Source organism: Bactrocera oleae, chromosome X (assembly GCF_042242935.1).
Source record: "Bactrocera oleae isolate idBacOlea1 chromosome X, idBacOlea1, whole genome shotgun sequence".
NCBI classification, from domain to species: domain Eukaryota; kingdom Metazoa; phylum Arthropoda; class Insecta; order Diptera; family Tephritidae; genus Bactrocera; species Bactrocera oleae.
This window is the reverse complement of record NC_091541.1, coordinates 3855729-3872487: the sequence shown is the minus strand read 5'-3', so window position 1 is coordinate 3872487 and position 16759 is coordinate 3855729.

Below are 16759 nucleotides of genomic sequence, written 5' to 3'. Positions count from 1 at the left end.
CGGTACAGTGCTCACGCAACTGACATACAATTTACAAGAAAATCGGCTTTAAGTCTAAAGCTAAGAAAGTGCAATTTTCTCGGTTATATGAATATGTAAATTCTGCAATAACATTATAATTTTACTTTCGCGCAAATCAGTAAAATTGATGATAATTTGAGTCTAAACCTAATAAAGTGCAACTTTTTCGGTAATATTAATTTGTTAATCCTGCAATAACAATATAATTTGACTTTCGCTCAAATCAGTAAAATTCATGTTTTTCGGCTTATGCGGCACAGTGCTCACGCAACTGACATACAATTAACAAGAAGATCGGCTTTAAGTCTAAAACTAAGAAGGTACAATTTTCTCGGTTATATGAATATGTAAATTCTGCAATAACATTATAATTTTACTTTCGCGCAAATCAGTAAAATTCATGTTTTTCGGCTTATGCGGTACAGTGCCCACGCAACTGACATAAAATTTACAAGAAAATCGGCTTTAAGTCTAAAACTAAGAAAGTACAATTTTCTCGGTTATATGAATATGTAAATTCTGCAATAACATTATAATTTTACTTTCGCGCAAATCAGTAAAATTGATGATAATTTGAGTCTAAACCTAATAAAGTGCAACTTTTTCGGTAATATTAATTTGTAAATTCTGCAATAACATTATAATTTTACTTTCGCGCAAATCAGTAAAATTCATGTTTTTCGGCTTATGCGGTACAGTGCTCACACAACTGACATAAAATTTACAAGAAAATCGGCTTTAAGTCTAAATCTAAGAAAGTGCAATTTTTTCGGTTATATGAATATGTAAATTCTGCAATAACATTATAATTTTACTTTCGCGCAAATCAGTAAAATTCATGTTTTTCGGCTTATACGGTACAGTGCTCACGCAACTGAAATACAATTTACAAGAAAATCGGCTTTAAGTCTAAAACTAAGAAAGTACAATTTTCTCGGATATATGAATATGTAAATTCTGCAATAACATTATAATTTTACTTTCGCGCAAATCAGTAAAATTGATGATAATTTGAGTCTAAACCTAATAAAGTGCAACTTTTTCGGTAATATTAATTTGTTAATCCTGCAATAACAATATAATTTGACTTTCGCTCAAATCAGAAAAATTCATATTTTTCGGCTCAAGCAGTACAGTGCTCACGCAACTGACATACAATTTAGAAGAAAATCGGCTTTAAGTCTAAATCTAAGAAAGTGCAATTTTTTCGGTTATATGAATATGTAAATTCTGCAATAACATTATAATTTTACTTTCGCGCAAATCAGTAAAATTCATGTTTTTCGGCTCAAGCGGTACAGTGCTCACGCAACTGACATACAATTTAGAAGAAAATCGGCTTTAAGTCTAAATCTAAGAAAGTGCAATTTTTTCGGTTATATGAATATGTAAATTCTGCAATAACATTATAATTTTACTTTCGCGCAAATCAGTAAAATTGATGATAATTTGAGTCTAAACCTAATAAAGTGCAACTTTTTCTGTAATATTAATTTGTAAATTCTGCAATAACATTATAATTTTACTTTCGCGCAAATCAGTAAAATTCATGTTTTTCGGCTTATGCGGTACAGTGCTCACGCAACTGACATAAAATTTACAAGAAAATCGGCTTTAAGTCTAAATCTAAGAAAGTGCAATTTTTTCGGTTATATGAATATGTAAATTCTGCAATAACATTATAATTTTACTTTCGCGCAAATCAGTAAAATTCATGTTTTTCGGCTTATGCGGTACAGTGCTCACGCAACTGACATACAATTTACAAGAAAATCGGCTTTAAGTCTAAAACTAAGAAAGTACAATTTTCTCGGATATATGAATATGTAAATTCTGCAATAACATTATAATTTTACTTTCGCGCAAATCAGTAAAATTGATGATAATTTGAGTCTAAACCTAATAAAGTGCAACTTTTTCGGTAATATTAATTTGTTAATCCTGCAATAACAATATAATTTGACTTTCGCTCAAATCAGAAAAATTCATATTTTTCGGCTCAAGCAGTACAGTGCTCACGCAACTGACATACAATTTAGAAGAAAATCGGCTCTAAGTCTAAATCTAAGAAAGTGCAATTTTTTCGGTTATATGAATATGTAAATTCTGCAATAACATTATAATTTTACTTTCGCGCAAATCAGTAAAATTGATGATAATTTGAGTCTAAACCTAATAAAGTGCAACTTTTTCGGTAATATTAATTTGTTAATCCTGCAATAACAATATAATTTGACTTTCGCTCAAATCAGTAAAATTCATGTTTTTCGGCTTATGCGGCACAGTGCTCACGCAACTGACATACAATTAACAAGAAGATCGGCTTTAAGTCTAAAACTAAGAAGGTACAATTTTCTCGGTTATATGAATATGTAAATTCTGCAATAACATTATAATTTTACTTTCGCGCAAATCAGTAAAATTCATGTTTTTCGGCTTATGCGGTACAGTGCCCACGCAACTGACATAAAATTTACAAGAAAATCGGCTTTAAGTCTAAAACTAAGAAAGTACAATTTTCTCGGTTATATGAATATGTAAATTCTGCAATAACATTATAATTTTACTTTCGCGCAAATCAGAAAAATTGATGATAATTTGAGTCTAAACCTAATAAAGTGCAACTTTTTCGGTAATATTAATTTGTAAATTCTGCAATAACATTATAATTTTACTTTCGCGCAAATCAGTAAAATTGATGATAATTTGAGTCTAAACCTAATAAAGTGCAACTTTTTCGGTAATATTAATTTGTTAATCCTGCAATAACAATATAATTTGACTTTCGCTCAAATCAGAAAAATTCATATTTTTCGGCTCAAGCAGTACAGTGCTCACGCAACTGACATACAATTTAGAAGAAAATCGGCTTTAAGTCTAAATCTAAGAAAGTGCAATTTTTTCGGTTATATGAATATGTAAATTCTGCAATAACATTATAATTTTACTTTCGCGCAAATCAGTAAAATTCATGTTTTTCGGCTCAAGCGGTACAGTGCTCACGCAACTGACATACAATTTAGAAGAAAATCGGCTTTAAGTCTAAATCTAAGAAAGTGCAATTTTTTCGGTTATATGAATATGTAAATTCTGCAATAACATTATAATTTTACTTTCGCGCAAATCAGTAAAATTGATGATAATTTGAGTCTAAACCTAATAAAGTGCAACTTTTTCTGTAATATTAATTTGTAAATTCTGCAATAACATTATAATTTTACTTTCGCGCAAATCAGTAAAATTGATGATAATTTGAGTCTAAACCTAATAAAGGGCAACTTTTTCGGTAATATTAATTTGTTAATCCTGCAATAACAATATAATTTGACTTTCGCTCAAATCAGAAAAATTCATATTTTTCGGCTCAAGCAGTACAGTGCTCACGCAACTGACATACAATTTAGAAGAAAATCGGCTTTAAGTCTAAATCTAAGAAAGTGCAATTTTTTCGGTTATATGAATATGTAAATTCTGCAATAACATTATAATTTTACTTTCGCGCAAATCAGTAAAATTCATGTTTTTCGGCTCAAGCGGTACAGTGCTCACGCAACTGACATACAATTTAGAAGAAAATCGGCTTTAAGTCTAAATCTAAGAAAGTGCAATTTTTTCGGTTATATGAATATGTAAATTCTGCAATAACATTATAATTTTACTTTCGCGCAAATCAGTAAAATTGATGATAATTTGAGTCTAAACCTAATAAAGTGCAACTTTTTCTGTAATATTAATTTGTAAATTCTGCAATAACATTATAATTTTACTTTCGCGCAAATCAGTAAAATTCATGTTTTTCGGCTTATGCGGTACAGTGCTCACGCAACTGACATAAAATTTACAAGAAAATCGGCTTTAAGTCTAAATCTAAGAAAGTGCAATTTTTTCGGTTATATGAATATGTAAATTCTGCAATAACATTATAATTTTACTTTCGCGCAAATCAGTAAAATTCATGTTTTTCGGCTTATGCGGTACAGTGCTCACGCAACTGACATACAATTTACAAGAAAATCGGCTTTAAGTCTAAAACTAAGAAAGTACAATTTTCTCGGATATATGAATATGTAAATTCTGCAATAACATTATAATTTTACTTTCGCGCAAATCAGTAAAATTGATGATAATTTGAGTCTAAACCTAAGAAAGTGCAACTTTTTCTGTAATATTAATTTGTTAATCCTGCAATAACAATATAATTTTACTTTCGCGCAAATCAGTAAAATTCATGTTTTTCGGCACAAGCGGTACAGTGCTCACGCAACTGAAATACAATTTTACAAGAAAATCGGCTTTAAGTCTAAATCTAAGAAAGTGCAATTTTTTCGGTTATATTAATTTGTCAATTCTGCAATAGCAATATAATTTTACTTTCGCGCAAATCAGTAAAATTGATGTTTTTCGGCTTATGCGGTACAGTGCTCACGCAACTGACATACAATTTACAAGAAAATCGGCTTTAAGTCTAAAACTAAGAAAGTGCAATTATTTCGGTTATATTAATTTGTCAATTCTGCAATAGCAATATAATTTTACTTTCGCGCAAATCAGTAAAATTATGTTTTTCGGCTTATGCGGTACAGTGCTCAAGTGATTAACATACAATTTACAAGAAAATCGACTTTGAGTCTAAGCCTAAGAAAACGCAACTTTTTCGGTAATATTAATTTGTTAATCATGCAATAACAATATAATTTGACTTTCGCTCAAATCAGTAAAATTCATGTTTTTCGGCTTAAGCGGTACAGTGCTCGCGCAACTGAAATACAATTTACAAGCAAATCGACTTTAAGTCTAAAACTAAGAAGGTACAATTTTCTCGGTTATATGAACATGTAAATTCTGCAATAACATTATAATTTTTCTTTCGCGCAAATCAGTAAAATTCATGTTTTTCGGCTTATGCGGTACAGTGCTCACGCAACTGACATACAATTTACAAGAAAATCGGCTTTAAGTCTAAAACTAAGAAAGTGCAATTTTCTCGGTTATATGAATATGTAAATTCTGCAATAACATTATAATTTTACTTTCGCGCAAATCAGTAAAATTGATGTTTTTCGGCTTATGCGGTACAGTGCTCAAGTGATTAACATACAATTTACAAGAAAATCGACTTTGAGTCTAAACCTAAGAAAGTGCAATTATTTCGGTTATATTAATTTGTCAATTCTGCAATAGCAATATAATTTTACTTTCGCGCAAATCAGTAAAGTTATGTTTTTCGGCTTATGCGGTACAGTGCTCAAGTGATTAACATACAATTTACAAGAAAATCGACTTTGAGTCTAAGCCTAAGCAAATGCAACTTTTTTGGTAATATTAATTTGTTAATCATGCAATAACAATATAATTTGACTTTCGCTCAAATCAGTAAAATTTCTGTTTTTCGGCTTAAGCGGTACAGTGCTCGCGCAACTGAAATACAATTTACAAGCAAATCGACTTTAAGTCTAAAACTAAGAAGGTACAATTTTCCCGGTTATATGAATATGTAAATTCTGCAATAACATTATAATTTTACTTTCGCGCAAATCAGTAAAGTTCATGTTTTTCGGCTTATGCGGTACAGTGCCCACGCAACTGACATAAAATTTACAAGAAAATCGGCTTTAAGTCAAAAACTAAGAAAGTACAATTTTCTCGGTTATATGAATATGTAAATTCTGCAATAACATTATAATTTTACTTTCGCGCAAATCAGTAAAGTTCATGTTTTTCGGCTTATGCGGTACAGTGCCCACGCAACTGACATAAAATTTACAAGAAAATCGGCTTTAAGTCTAAAACTAAGAAAGTACAATTTTCTCGGTTATATGAATATGTAAATTCTGCAATAACATTATAATTTTACTTTCGCGCAAATCAGTAAAATTCATGTTTTTCGGCTTATGCGGTACAGTGCTCACGCAACTGACATACAATTTACAAGAAAATCGGCTTTAAGTCTAAAACTAAGAAAGTGCAATTTTCTCGGTTATATTAATTTGTCAATTCTGCAATAGCAATATAATTTTACTTTCGCGCAAATCAGTAAAATTGATGTTTTTCGGCTTATGCGGTACAGTGCTCACGCAACTGACATACAATTTACAAGAAAATCGGCTTTAAGTCTAAAACTAAGAAAGTGCAATTTTCTCGGTTATATGAAATGTAAATTCTGCAATAACATTATAATTTTACTTTCGCGCAAATCAGTAAAATTGATGATAATTTGAGTCTAAACCTAATAAAGTGCAACTTTTTCGGTAATATTAATTTGTTAATCCTGCAATAACAATATAATTTGACTTTCGCTCAAATCAGTAAAATTCATGTTTTTCGGCTTATGCGGCACAGTGCTCACGCAACTGACATACAATTTACAAGAAGATCGGCTTTAAGTCTAAAACTAAGAAGGTACAAATTTCTCGGTTATATGAATATGTAAATTCTGCAATAACATTATAATTTTACTTTCGCGCAAATCAGTAAAATTCATGTTTTTCGGCTTAAGCGGTACAGTGCTCGCGCAACTGAAATACAATTTACAAGAAAATCGGCTTTAAGTCTAAATCTAAGAAAGTGCAATTTTTTCGGTTATATTAATTTGTCAATTCTGCAATAGCAATATAATTTTACTTTCGCGCAAATCAGTAAAATTGATGTTTTTCGGCTTATGCGGTACAGTGCTCACGCAACTGACATACAATTTACAAGAAAATCGGCTTTCAGTCTAAAGCTAAGAAAGTGCAATTTTTTCGGTTATATTAATTTGTCAATTCTGCAATAGCAATATAATTTTACTTTCGCGCAAATCAGTAAAATTGATGTTTTTCGGCTTATGCGGTACAGTGCTCAAGTGGTTAACATACAATTTACAAGAAAATCGAATTTGAGTCTAAACCTAAGAAAGTGCAATTATTTCGGTTATATTAATTTGTCAATTCTGCAATAGCAATATAATTTTACTTTCGCGCAAATCAGTAAAATTATGTTTTTCGGCTTATGCGGTACAGTGCTCAAGTGATTAACATACAATTTACAAGAAAATCGACTTTGAGTCTAAGCCTAAGCAAATGCAACTTTTTGGTAATATTAATTTGTTAATCATGCAATAACAATATAATTTGACTTTCGCTCAAATCAGTAAAATTTCTGTTTTTCGGCTTAAGCGGTACAGTGCTCGCGCAACTGAAATACAATTAACAAGAAGATCGGCTTTAAGTCTAAAACTAAGAAGGTACAATTTTCTCGGTTATATGAATATGTAAATTCTGCAATAACATTATAATTTTACTTTCGCGCAAATCAGTAAAATTCATGTTTTTCGGCTTAAGCGGTACAGTGCTCACGCAACTGACATACATTTTACAAGAAAATCGGCTTTAAGTCTAAAACTAAGAAAGTGCAATTTTCTCGGTTATATGAATATGTAAATTCTGCAATAACATTATAATTTTACTTTCGCGCAAATCAGTAAAATTCATGTTTTTCGGCTCAAGCGGTACAGCGCTCACGCAACTGACATACAATTTAGAAGAAAATCGGCTTTAAGTCTAAATCTAAGAAAGTGCAATTTTCTCGGTTATATGAATATGTAAATTCTGCAATAACATTATAATTTTACTTTCGCGCAAATCAGTAAAATTGATGATAATTTGAGTCTAAACCTAATAAAGTGCAACTTTTTCGGTAATATTAATTTGTTAATCCTGCAATAACAATATAATTTGACTTTCGCGCAAATCAGTAAAATTCATGTTTTTCGGCTTATGCGGTACAGTGCCCACGCAACTGACATAAAATTTACAAGAAAATCGGCTTTCAGTCTAAAGCTAAGAAAGTGCAATTTTTTCGGTTATATTAATTTGTCAATTCTGCAATAGCAATATAATTTTACTTTCGCGCAAATCAGTAAAATTGATGTTTTTCGGCTTATGCGGTACAGTGCTCAAGTGGTTAACATACAATTTACAAGAAAATCGAATTTGAGTCTAAACCTAAGAAAGTGCAATTATTTCGGTTATATTAATTTGTCAATTCTGCAATAGCAATATAATTTTACTTTCGCGCAAATCAGTAAAATTATGTTTTTCGGCTTATGCGGTACAGTGCTCAAGTGATTAACATACAATTTACAAGAAAATCGACTTTGAGTCTAAGCCTAAGCAAATGCAACTTTTTTGGTAATATTAATTTGTTAATCATGCAATAACAATATAATTTGACTTTCGCTCAAATCAGTAAAATTTCTGTTTTTCGGCTTAAGCGGTACAGTGCTCGCGCAACTGAAATACAATTAACAAGAAGATCGGCTTTAAGTCTAAAACTAAGAAGGTACAATTTTCTCGGTTATATGAATATGTAAATTCTGCAATAACATTATAATTTTACTTTCGCGCAAATCAGTAAAATTCATGTTTTTCGGCTTATGCGGTACAGTGCTCACGCAACTGACATACATTTTACAAGAAAATCGGCTTTAAGTCTAAAACTAAGAAAGTGCAATTTTCTCGGTTATATGAATATGTAAATTCTGCAATAACATTATAATTTTACTTTCGCGCAAATCAGTAAAATTGATGATAATTTGAGTCTAAACCTAATAAAGTGCAACTTTTTCGGTAATATTAATTTGTTAATCCTGCAATAACAATATAATTTGACTTTCGCTCAAATCAGTAAAATTCATGTTTTTCGGCTTATGCGGCACAGTGCTCACGCAACTGACATACAATTAACAAGAAGATCGGCTTTAAGTCTAAAACTAAGAAGGTACAATTTTCTCGGTTATATGAATATGTAAATTCTGCAATAACATTATAATTTTACTTTCGCGCAAATCAGTAAAATTCATGTTTTTCGGCTTATGCGGTACAGTGCCCACGCAACTGACATAAAATTTACAAGAAAATCGGCTTTAAGTCTAAAACTAAGAAAGTACAATTTTCTCGGTTATATGAATATGTAAATTCTGCAATAACATTATATTTTTACTTTCGCGCAAATCAGTAAAATTGATGATAATTTGAGTCTAAATCTAAGAAAGTGCAATTTTTTCGGTTATATGAATATGTAAATTCTGCAATAACATTATAATTTTACTTTCGCGCAAATCAGTAAAATTCATGTTTTTCGGCTTATGCGGTACAGTGCTCACGCAACTGACATACAATTTACAAGAAAATCGGCTTTAAGTCTAAATCTAAGAAAGTGCAATTTTTTCGGTTATATGAATATGTAAATTCTGCAATAACATTATAATTTTACTTTCGCGCAAATCAGTAAAATTCATGTTTTTCGGCTTATGCGGTACAGTGCTCACGCAACTGACATACAATTTACAAGAAAATCGGCTTTAAGTCTAAAACTAAGAAAGTACAATTTTCTCGGTTATATGAATTTGTTAATCCTGCAATAACAATATAATTTGACTTTCGCTCAAATCAGAAAAATTCATATTTTTCGGCTCAAGCAGTACAGTGCTCACGCAACTGACATACAATTTAGAAGAAAATCGGCTTTAAGTCTAAATCTAAGAAAGTGCAATTTTTTCGGTTATATGAATATGTAAATTCTCCAATAACATTATAATTTTACTTTCGCGCAAATCAGTAAAATTCATGTTTTTCGGCTCAAGCGGTACAGTGCTCACGCAACTGACATACAATTTAGAAGAAAATCGGCTTTAAGTCTAAATCTAAGAAAGTGCAATTTTTTCGGTTATATGAATATGTAAATTCTGCAATAACATTATAATTTTACTTTCGCGCAAATCAGTAAAATTGATGATAATTTGAGTCTAAACCTAAGAAAGTGCAACTTTTTCTGTAATATTAATTTGTTAATCCTGCAATAACAATATAATTTTACTTTCGCGCAAATCAGTAAAATTCATGTTTTTCGGCACAAGCGGTACAGTGCTCACGCAACTGAAATACAATTTTACAAGAAAATCGGCTTTAAGTCTAAATCTAAGAAAGTGCAATTTTTTCGGTTATATTAATTTGTCAATTCTGCAATAGCAATATAATTTTACTTTCGCGCAAATCAGTAAAATTGATGTTTTTCGGCTTATGCGGTACAGTGCTCACGCAACTGACATACAATTTACAAGAAAATCGGCTTTAAGTCTAAAACTAAGAAAGTGCAATTTTTTCGGTTATATTAATTTGTCAATTCTGCAATAGCAATATAATTTTACTTTCGCGCAAATCCGTAAAATTGATGTTTTTCGGCTTATGCGGTACAGTGCTCATGCAACTGACATACAATTTACAAGAAAATCGGCTTTAAGTCTAAAACTAAGAAGGTGCAATTTTTTCGGTTATATTAATTTGTTAATCCTGCAATAACATTATAATTTTACTTTCGCGCAAATCAGTAAAATTGATGTTTTTCGGCTTATGCGGTATAGTGCTCAAGTGATTAACATACAATTTACAAGAAAATCGGCTTTAATTCTAAATCTAAGAAAATGCAATTTTTTCGGTTATATTAATTTGTCAATTCTGCAATAGCAATATAATTTTACTTTCGCGCAAATCAGTAAAATTGATGTTTTTCGGCTTATGCGGTACAGTGCTCACGCAACTGACATACAATTTACAAGAAAATCGGCTTTAAGTCTAAAGCTAAGAAAGTGCAATTTTTTCGGTTATATTAATTTGTCAATTCTGCAATAGCAATATAATTTTACTTTCGCGCAAATCAGTAAAATTGATGTTTTTCGGCTTATGCGGTACAGTGCTCAAGTGGTTAACATACAATTTACAAGAAAATCGGCTTTAAGTCTAAAGCTAAGAAAGTGCAATTTTTTCGGTTATATTAATTTGTCAATTCTGCAATAGCAATATAATTTTACTTTCGCGCAAATCAGTAAAATTGATGTTTTTCGGCTTATGCGGTACAGTGCTCAAGTGGTTAACATACAATTTACAAGAAAATCGAATTTGAGTCTAAACCTAAGAAAGTGCAATTATTTCGGTTATATTAATTTGTCAATTCTGCATTAGCAATATAATTTTACTTTCGCGCAAATCAGTAGAATTATGTTTTTCGGCTTATGCGGTACAGTGCTCAAGTGATTAACATACAATTTACAAGAAAATCGGCTTTGAGTCTAAGCCTAAGAAAATGCAACTTTTTCGGTAATATTAATTTGTTAATCATGCAATAACAATGTAATTTGACTTTCGCTCAAATCAGTAAAATTTCTGTTTTTCGGCTTAAGCGGTACAGTGCTCGCGCAACTGAAATACAATTTACAAGCAAATCGACTTTAAGTCTAAAACTAAGAAGGTACAATTTTCTCGGTTATATGAATATGTAAATTCTGCAATAACATTATAATTTTACTTTCGCGCAAATCAGTAAAATTCATGTTTTTCGGCTTATGCGGTACAGTGCTCAAGTGATTAACATACAATTTACAAGAAAATCGGCTTTAATTCTAAATCTAAGAAAATGCAATTTTTTCGGTTATATTAATTTGTCAATTCTGCAATAGCAATATAATTTTACTTTCGCGCAAATCAGTAAAATTGATGTTTTTCGGCTTATGCGGTACAGTGCTCACGCAACTGACATACAATTTACAAGAAAATCGGCTTTAAGTCTAAAGCTAAGAAAGTGGAATTTTTTCGGTTATATTAATTTGTCAATTCTGCAATAGCAATATAATTTTACTTTCGCGCAAATCAGTAAAATTGATGTTTTTCGGCTTATGCGGTACAGTGCTCAAGTGGTTAACATACAATTTACAAGAAAATCGAATTTGAGTCTAAACCTAAGAAAGTGCAATTATTTCGGTTATATTAATTTGTCAATTCTGCAATAGCAATATAATTTTACTTTCGCGCAAATCAGTAGAATTATGTTTTTCGGCTTATGCGGTACAGTGCTCAAGTGATTAACATACAATTTACAAGAAAATCGACTTTGAGTCTAAGCCTAAGAAAATGCAACTTTTTCGGTAATATTAATTTGTTAATCATGCAATAACAATATAATTTGACTTTCGCTCAAATCAGTAAAACTTCTGTTTTTCGGCTTAAGCGGTACAGTGCTCGCGCAACTGAAATACAATTTACAAGCAAATCGACTTTAAGTCTAAAACTAAGAAGGTACAATTTTCTCGGTTATATGAATATGTAAATTCTGCAATAACATTATAATTTTACTTTCGCGCAAATCAGTAAAATTGATGTTTTTCGGCTTATGCGGTACAGTGCTCACGCAACTGACATACAATTTAGAAGAAAATCGGCTTTAAGTCTAAATCTAAGAAAGTGCAATTTTTTCGGTTATATGAATATGTAAATTCTCCAATAACATTATAATTTTACTTTCGCGCAAATCAGTAAAATTCATGTTTTTCGGCTCAAGCGGTACAGTGCTCACGCAACTGACATACAATTTAGAAGAAAATCGGCTTTAAGTCTAAATCTAAGAAAGTGCAATTTTTTCGGTTATATGAATATGTAAATTCTGCAATAACATTATAATTTTACTTTCGCGCAAATCAGTAAAATTGATGATAATTTGAGTCTAAACCTAAGAAAGTGCAACTTTTTCTGTAATATTAATTTGTTAATCCTGCAATAGCAATATAATTTTACTTTCGCGCAAATCAGTAAAATTGATGTTTTTCGGCTTATGCGGTACAGTGCTCAAGTGATTAACATACAATTTACAAGAAAATCGGCTTTAATTCTAAATCTAAGAAAATGCAACTTTTTCGGTAATATTAATTTGTTAATCATGCAATAACAATGTAATTTGACTTTCGCTCAAATCAGTAAAATTTCTGTTTTTCGGCTTAAGCGGTACAGTGCTCGCGCAACTGAAATACAATTTACAAGCAAATCGACTTTAAGTCTAAAACTAAGAAGGTACAATTTTCTCGGTTATATGAATATGTAAATTCTGCAATAACATTATAATTTTACTTTCGCGCAAATCAGTAAAATTCATGTTTTTCGGCTTATGCGGTACAGTGCTCAAGTGATTAACATACAATTTACAAGAAAATCGGCTTAAAGTCTAAACCTAAGTAAGTGCAATTTTTTCGGTTATATTAATTTGTCAATTCTGCAATAGCAATATAATTTTACTTTCGCGCAAATCAGTAAAATTGATGTTTTTCGGCTTATGCGGTACAGTGCTCACGCCTCTGACATACAATTTACAAGAAAATCGGCTTAAGTCTTAAACTAAGAAAGTGTAATGTTTTCGGTTATATTAACTTGTTAACCCTGCAATAACAATATAATTTGACTTTCGCTCAAATCATTAAATTTTATGTTTTTCGGCTTAAGCGGTACAGTGCTCACGCAACTGACATAAAATTTACAAGAAAATCGGCTTTAAGTCTAAAACTAAGAAAGTGCAATTTTTTCGGTTATATTAATTTGTTAATCCTGCAATAACGTTATAATTTTACTTTCGCGCAAATCAGTAAAATTGATGTTTTTCGGCTTATGCGGTACAGTGCTCACGCAACTGACATACAATTTACAAGAAAATCGGCTTTAAGTCTAAAGCTAAGAAAGTGGAATTTTTTCGGTTATATTAATTTGTCAATTCTGCAATAGCAATATAATTTTACTTTCGCGCAAATCAGTAAAATTGATGTTTTTCGGCTTATGCGGTACAGTGCTCAAGTGGTTAACATACAATTTACAAGAAAATCGAATTTGAGTCTAAACCTAAGAAAGTGCAATTATTTCGGTTATATTAATTTGTCAATTCTGCAATAGCAATATAATTTTACTTTCGCGCAAATCAGTAGAATTATGTTTTTCGGCTTATGCGGTACAGTGCTCAAGTGATTAACATACAATTTACAAGAAAATCGACTTTGAGTCTAAGCCTAAGAAAATGCAACTTTTTCGGTAATATTAATTTGTTAATCATGCAATAACAATATAATTTGACTTTCGCTCAAATCAGTAAAACTTCTGTTTTTCGGCTTAAGCGGTACAGTGCTCGCGCAACTGAAATACAATTTACAAGCAAATCGACTTTAAGTCTAAAACTAAGAAGGTACAATTTTCTCGGTTATATGAATATGTAAATTCTGCAATAACATTATAATTTTACTTTCGCGCAAATCAGTAAAATTGATGTTTTTCGGCTTATGCGGTACAGTGCTCACGCAACTGACATACAATTTAGAAGAAAATCGGCTTTAAGTCTAAATCTAAGAAAGTGCAATTTTTTCGGTTATATGAATATGTAAATTCTCCAATAACATTATAATTTTACTTTCGCGCAAATCAGTAAAATTCATGTTTTTCGGCTCAAGCGGTACAGTGCTCACGCAACTGACATACAATTTAGAAGAAAATCGGCTTTAAGTCTAAATCTAAGAAAGTGCAATTTTTTCGGTTATATGAATATGTAAATTCTGCAATAACATTATAATTTTACTTTCGCGCAAATCAGTAAAATTGATGATAATTTGAGTCTAAACCTAAGAAAGTGCAACTTTTTCTGTAATATTAATTTGTTAATCCTGCAATAGCAATATAATTTTACTTTCGCGCAAATCAGTAAAATTGATGTTTTTCGGCTTATGCGGTACAGTGCTCACGCAACTGACATACAATTTACAAGAAAATCGGCTTTAAGTCTAAAACTAAGAAAGTGCAATTTTTTCGGTTATATTAATTTGTCAATTCTGCAATAGCAATATAATTTTACTTTCGCGCAAATCCGTAAAATTGATGTTTTTCGGCTTATGCGGTACAGTGCTCATGCAACTGACATACAATTTACAAGAAAATCGGCTTTAAGTCTAAAACTAAGAAGGTGCAATTTTTTCGGTTATATTAATTTGTTAATCCTGCAATAACATTATAATTTTACTTTCGCGCAAATCAGTAAAATTGATGTTTTTCGGCTTATGCGGTATAGTGCTCAAGTGATTAACATACAATTTACAAGAAAATCGGCTTTAATTCTAAATCTAAGAAAATGCAATTTTTTCGGTTATATTAATTTGTCAATTCTGCAATAGCAATATAATTTTACTTTCGCGCAAATCAGTAAAATTGATGTTTTTCGGCTTATGCGGTACAGTGCTCACGCAACTGACATACAATTTACAAGAAAATCGGCTTTAAGTCTAAAGCTAAGAAAGTGCAATTTTTTCGGTTATATTAATTTGTCAATTCTGCAATAGCAATATAATTTTACTTTCGCGCAAATCAGTAAAATTGATGTTTTTCGGCTTATGCGGTACAGTGCTCAAGTGGTTAACATACAATTTACAAGAAAATCGGCTTTAAGTCTAAAGCTAAGAAAGTGCAATTTTTTCGGTTATATTAATTTGTCAATTCTGCAATAGCAATATAATTTTACTTTCGCGCAAATCAGTAAAATTGATGTTTTTCGGCTTATGCGGTACAGTGCTCAAGTGGTTAACATACAATTTACAAGAAAATCGAATTTGAGTCTAAACCTAAGAAAGTGCAATTATTTCGGTTATATTAATTTGTCAATTCTGCATTAGCAATATAATTTTACTTTCGCGCAAATCAGTAGAATTATGTTTTTCGGCTTATGCGGTACAGTGCTCAAGTGATTAACATACAATTTACAAGAAAATCGGCTTTGAGTCTAAGCCTAAGAAAATGCAACTTTTTCGGTAATATTAATTTGTTAATCATGCAATAACAATGTAATTTGACTTTCGCTCAAATCAGTAAAATTTCTGTTTTTCGGCTTAAGCGGTACAGTGCTCGCGCAACTGAAATACAATTTACAAGCAAATCGACTTTAAGTCTAAAACTAAGAAGGTACAATTTTCTCGGTTATATGAATATGTAAATTCTGCAATAACATTATAATTTTACTTTCGCGCAAATCAGTAAAATTCATGTTTTTCGGCTTATGCGGTACAGTGCTCAAGTGATTAACATACAATTTACAAGAAAATCGGCTTTAATTCTAAATCTAAGAAAATGCAATTTTTTCGGTTATATTAATTTGTCAATTCTGCAATAGCAATATAATTTTACTTTCGCGCAAATCAGTAAAATTGATGTTTTTCGGCTTATGCGGTACAGTGCTCACGCAACTGACATACAATTTACAAGAAAATCGGCTTTAAGTCTAAAGCTAAGAAAGTGGAATTTTTTCGGTTATATTAATTTGTCAATTCTGCAATAGCAATATAATTTTACTTTCGCGCAAATCAGTAAAATTGATGTTTTTCGGCTTATGCGGTACAGTGCTCAAGTGGTTAACATACAATTTACAAGAAAATCGAATTTGAGTCTAAACCTAAGAAAGTGCAATTATTTCGGTTATATTAATTTGTCAATTCTGCAATAGCAATATAATTTTACTTTCGCGCAAATCAGTAGAATTATGTTTTTCGGCTTATGCGGTACAGTGCTCAAGTGATTAACATACAATTTACAAGAAAATCGACTTTAAGTCTAAAGCTAAGAAAGTGGAATTTTTTCGGTTATATTAATTTGTCAATTCTGCATTAGCAATATAATTTTACTTTCGCGCAAATCAGTAGAATTATGTTTTTCGGCTTATGCGGTACAGTGCTCAAGTGATTAACATACAATTTACAAGAAAATCGGCTTTGAGTCTAAGCCTAAGAAAATGCAACTTTTTCGGTAATATTAATTTGTTAATCATGCAATAACAATGTAATTTGACTTTCGCTCAAATCAGTAAAATTTCTGTTTTTCGGCTTAAGCGGTACAGTGCTCGCGCAACTGAAATACAATTT